Consider the following 6,327-nt stretch of genomic DNA (forward strand, 5'->3'; position numbering starts at 1 on the left):
TTTTAAAGCAGACCAAGGCAGGCCAGCAGCACAGTTCGATTCCCGTACCAGCCTTCCTGGACAGGCGCCTGAATGTGGCGACTAGGGGCTTTTCACAGTAACTTCATTGAAGCCTACTCGTGACAATAAGCGATTTTATTTCATTTTTCACAAGGTAGCAGGCACGGGCATCGACACATCCGCAAACCCACTCTCTCCTACACGTACACTTGTTGCGACGAATGATATTGCACAAAACCAAACTCCAACTCACACAGGCACTGATATATATGCGGACACAGCCAAACACAGTTACACTCACAAAGACATGTGCACGAATTCATGCATACACATGAGACACGAAGACACAGATTGAAACACATACGCAGAGCAATATAGACGCAGGCTGACACAAAATTACTCAAGTGAAGATCCACATAAACACAAAAATGCAGACACAAACAGACACCCACCCACACAAATCATTTATATGCACTTACATGCAACGACAAATGCTCACACACACACATACCTAAAACACAGGCACCGCACATATATGGACACAGGAACACACAAAGCTCCATGGATTAAGATGCACAACCAGAAACATGCAGACACAACCACACACGCACAAAGACTGATACAAGATTACTCACAGAAATACACGCACCCTCTGTAACGCACACGAACAAACTCAAACACAAAGTGACAGAAGATCACTGCCATCAAAGTATTACGCAAATACACATACAAATGCAGATACAAGCATACAGATACAGAAGGTGACACACATGCACACAAAAAATCACATACACACGAGATCACGGACAAACTATACACCCTTCAAATTTATATACACTGGTGCAAAATTATACACACAAATACACATACACACAACAGAAACACAGAGAGAAACACACACAAAGTAAACAAGATCTCTGACACAAGCAATAATGCACAGGACACACAGAGACACGCCAACACATTGACACAGACAAGATCACGCTCAATCACTTATCCGAGTGCACACGCAAACATACCGACACAAATGTACAAGCATAAACCACTCGCACTCATACGGTCATGAACTGAAAAGCACAGACGCCCATCATACACACATACAGACGCAGACACTGCTCAAGATCACTCACACCCATACAAATTCAACCACACAAGGGCACACAAGCACAGACGCGCACATATAGAGTGACACAAAATTACAAACCCATACTCACTGACACAAGATTACTCATACACATTAACACACACGCTCACAGGACACAAGATTACTCACACACAGAAACATTCACACGTGAAGTGACACATACACGGGCACACAGAGGCACAGACTAATACTGTCAAAGGTCACTGACATAATTATGCCAGAGCATCACACAAATGCACAACGTGAAACGTGAACACACAGACAATAACACACATGCACAAGCTGACATGCCAGGATAGGGGACACAAGTACACATTCACACAGCAAGACGCAAGTGTACACACTATAGCACACACAATTACACTGACATAAGATCACACACAGCACACAAGCATGTGCACGTACGCAGAGGCACAGGTATGCACACATTCATACGGACATGTAAACACACCCATGCACGTACACACAAGCACACTGACACAAAATCACTTGCACGCATTCACACAAAGAACACAAAAACAGACACCGACACACGATCACACAAACTCAGAGCATATGCACGAACACAGAAAACTAGACAGACACACAGATAGAGACATATAGGCAAACATACATGTACGTAAACACTCACTGACACAGAGACGTAGGCACAGACACACGATCACTCACACATTCACCCGGGTACACATACATTGGGAAATGCACACATGTGCCACACGCACACTCGCAGACAGAGAGAAATACAAACAAAAGCACAAGGACACATGCACACACAGGGACGCACAGACGTAGATACACAAAGAAACTAACACACACAGTTGTGCACGCCAATAGACACAAACACAGAAATACACTCCAAGAGGCACACATAACTATGGACGAAAACATATACACAGATAAACACACATGTACATACCCATAAACTCACACACACAAACCCACAGAAACCTGAAGACATGTCAATGCCCACAAAATCATATCTATACGCACACACTAATACATACGTATAAACACCGAAGAATACAGAGATGCACATACACAAATTGGGCAAGATTATTTGCCCTCTCCGAGGCGGATTTTGCAGTGGCGAGATCTTCTCGTCTCATAGAATTTACAGTGCAGAAGGAGGTCATCCGGCCCATGGCGTCTGCACCGGCTCTTGGAAAGAACACCCGAACCAAGGTCAACACCTCCACCCTATCCCCATAACCCAGTAACCCCACCCAACACTAAGGGCAATTTTGGACACTAAGGGCAATTTATCATGGCCAATCCACCTAACCCGCACATATTTGGACTGTGGGAGGAAATCGCAGCACCCGGAGGAAACCCACGCACACAAGGGGAAGATGTGGAGACTCCGCACAGACAGTGACCCAAGACAGAATCGAACCTGGGACCCTGGAGCTGTGAAACAATGGTGGTATCCACAATGCTACCATGCTGCCCCTCGCTGCCATTAATGTGATTTCCCATTGAATCCACCTCACGCCGCCGTGAAACCCACGGTGGTGGTGAGCCATTGGTGGAAGCGGAAGCGGAAGATCCCAATCTTGAACAGCCGGAAGATCTGGCCCTATAATATTTACAGAAACCCACACCTAAGAAAACACACATGCGCACATAAAGATATGCATAGATGCACATACAAATACACAAAGGTTCATACAAACACAATCCAATTAGCAGAATGATAGAATCTCGTGCATAAGTATTGCCATATTCATTGTTATACTTTTAAGAACACCGAAGTTTAGCCATAAAATACACAATCACGTAGATTAATGCAGGCACTTTATGCAACGTTATGAAATCTTTGATACAAGGACACATAAATAATATTCTCAGACATTGAGAAGATATAACAATTAATATGGTTACACAGACACACACACATAAACACACGCAACAATACACATGTGCACGTAAACAGATGTCATCACAAAGTTATCAATGTTCATCGACACATAAAGTCAACCAATAACACATAGAGGCACTCATGGGAGCACCAGCATGCGAGTGTCACCGTGTGTGAGTGATCATCATTAAACTAACAACGAAAAAATATATATAAACAGATGTATTAACAGCATTGACCCACTTTAGCACAAATGTGAATATGGAAATCTGAACATCAAAACATCAGCAAACTGATAAATGCACTCACATACACACAGTTGTAGATGAACAGACTTACACTCACAGAAACAAGCATGAAAATAATCGTATCAACACTCGTATCACACATAAGACCAGAAGACCTAGGAGCAGAATTAGGGCACTCGGCTCATCGAGTCTGCTACGCCATTCAATCATGGCTGATATTTTTCTCATCACCATCCCCCTGCCTTCTCCCCATAATCCATGATCTCCTTATTAATCAAGAACCTATCTACCTCTGTATTAAAGACACTCAATGATTTGGCCTCCACAAGCTCCTGTGTTAAAGAGTCCCCAAAAATTCACCATCCTCTGACTGAAGAACGTCCTCCTCACCTCTGTTTTAACTGATCGTCCCTTCAATCTGAGATTGTGTCTTCTGGTTCTGTTTTTTCCTACAAGTGGAAACATCCTCTTCACATCCACCATATCCTCTATCCTCTATCCTCGCAGTATCCTGTAAGTCTCAAGCCCAGATTCCTGAACCGTTCCTCATACAGCAAGCGCATAATTCCAGGGATTATTCCTGTGAATCTCCTCTGGACCCTTTCCAAGGCCAGCATATACTTCCTTAAATACGGAGCCCCAAACTGCTCACAGTACTACAAACGTATTCTCGCCCCTTCGACATTGCATTTGCCTTCCCGACTGCCGATTGAACCTACACATTAACCTGAAGAGAATTTTGAACAAGGACGTCCAAGTCCCCTTGTGGTCTGATTCCCTAAGAATTTCCCCGTTCAGAAAATAGTCTGTACCCACATTCCTCCTTCAAATGTGCATAACCTCATACTTTTCCATATTGTATTCCATCTGCCATTTCTTTGCCCATTTTCCTAGCCTGTCCAAGTTCTCTGCAGGCCCTCTGTTTCCTCAATACTACCTGTCCCTCTACAGACCTTTGTATCATCTACCAACTTAGAAACAATGGCCTCAGTTCCTTCTTGCTGATCAATAATGTATATCGTGAAAAGTTGTGGTCCCAGCACCGACCCCTGAGGCACACCACTAGTCACCGGCTCCAATCGTGAAAAAAAACTCTTTATCCACATTCTCTGCCCTCTGCCAGCCACCTAATTCTCTATCCATTCCATGATCTTAGTCTTAACACCATGGGCTCTTAACCTATTTAAGTCTCCTATGCGGCACCTTGCCAAAGGCCTTCTGGAAATCTAAATGAATCACGTCCACTGTTTCTCCTTTGTATAACTTCTTTGTTACCCCCTCAAAGAACTCTAACAGATTTGTCAGGCATGACCTCCCTTTGACAAAGCTGTGCTCACTCAGTCCTATTTTATTATGCACTTCCAAGTATTCCGCCATCTAATCTTTAATAATGAACTCTAAAATATTACCAATCACCGAAGTCAGTCTAACCTGCCTATAATTTCCCGTCTTCTGCCTCCCTTCATTCCGAAACAGTGTTGCTGCATTAGCTACTTTCCAGTCTACTGTGACCCTCCCTGCCTCCAGTGATTCCTTAGAAATCACCACCAATGCCTCAACAATCTCCTCGGCTATCTATTTTAGAATCCTGGTGTGGAGTCCATCCGGTCCAGGTGATATATCCACCTTCAGACTTTCAGTTTCCCCAGAACGTTCTCCTTAGTGATGGTCACTACACTCAGCTGTGCCCCCTGATTCTCCCGGTTTTTTGGCATCCCACTGGTGTCTTCCACCGTGAAGACTGATGCAAAGTAACTATTCAGTTCCTCCGCCACTTCTTTGTTCCCTATTATTACTTCTCCAGCCTCATTTCAATGTCTATTTTTGTCTCTCTTACCTTTTGTATATTGAAAAAAACTCTTCCTATCTTCTTTGATATTACGAGCTGGCGTGCACTCGTATTTCATCTTCTCCCCTTATTGCTTTTTTAATTGTCCTCTGCTCGTTTTTAAAGGCTTCCCAATCCTCTGACTTCTTACTAATCCTCGTCACTTTGTATGCTTTTTGTTTTGTTTTGATGCTGTCCTTGACTTCCCTCGTCAGCCATGGATGCCTTGTCCTCCCTTGAGCATGTTTCCTCCTCATGGGATGGATTAATGTTGTGACCTCCGAACAACCCCCAACACCTCCTGCCATTACTGTTCCATTGAGGTCTTTCCTGTTAGGCTCCTTTTTCAATCAACTCTGGCCAGCTCCTCCCTCATGTCTTTGAATAGACATTAACAGTCATAATAATAATAACCTTTATGATTGTCACACGTAGGCTAACAGTAACCGAGCAATGAAGTTACTGTGAAAATGTCCTAGTAGCCACACTCCGGCGCCTGTTCGGGTAAACAGAGGGAAAACTCAGAATGTCCAATTCAACTAACCTGCACATCTTCGGACTGTGGGAGGAAACCGGAGCATCCGGAGGAAACTCACACAGACAGGGGAGAACGAGCAGACTCCGCACAGACAGTGACCAAGTCGGGAATTGCATCCGAATGCCTGGAGTTGTGAAGCAATTGTGCTAACCAATGTGCTACCGTGCCGCCCATAATACACACACACACACACACACACACACACACGTTAAATACCAGGCACTAGCGTCTCGTCGGGATATCAATTGGAATGTAGTTTTTCAATGGATGCATCCTCCGAAAAACGTACAGGCACTCCAACCATAACCATCAGAATATTCTTCGGTTGTAATCGTGCCTCATTCTTTCGAAAGAAAAGGCACTGGCAAAAAAACGCATTTTCTGTGTGAAGAATGTTCAGGAAAAACAGTTTTGGTGTTAGGAACTAACAACGATTGTTAAAAGTCACTAACTTAATAAAATGGGAATTGGACATTAAAGTAGAGAAAATGCAATAGATTGTCGAAGATATAACAGAAGTAATAAAGAAATGGACGTGCTGAATTAATAAACTATCTAATTATACTTACTCGGTAACATCCTTGTAGATACCACAGATCACATCTGGATTGAAGACTATGGAGATGATAACAGCAACATCTGGACAACTGCTTCCACATTCATCACCCTGTTCTTCTTCAGCATGTCCTACAGCGCTGCGATCACTTTAAT

The sequence above is a fragment of the Scyliorhinus canicula genome, unplaced genomic scaffold, assembly GCF_902713615.1.
Source record: "Scyliorhinus canicula unplaced genomic scaffold, sScyCan1.1, whole genome shotgun sequence".
NCBI classification, from domain to species: domain Eukaryota; kingdom Metazoa; phylum Chordata; class Chondrichthyes; order Carcharhiniformes; family Scyliorhinidae; genus Scyliorhinus; species Scyliorhinus canicula.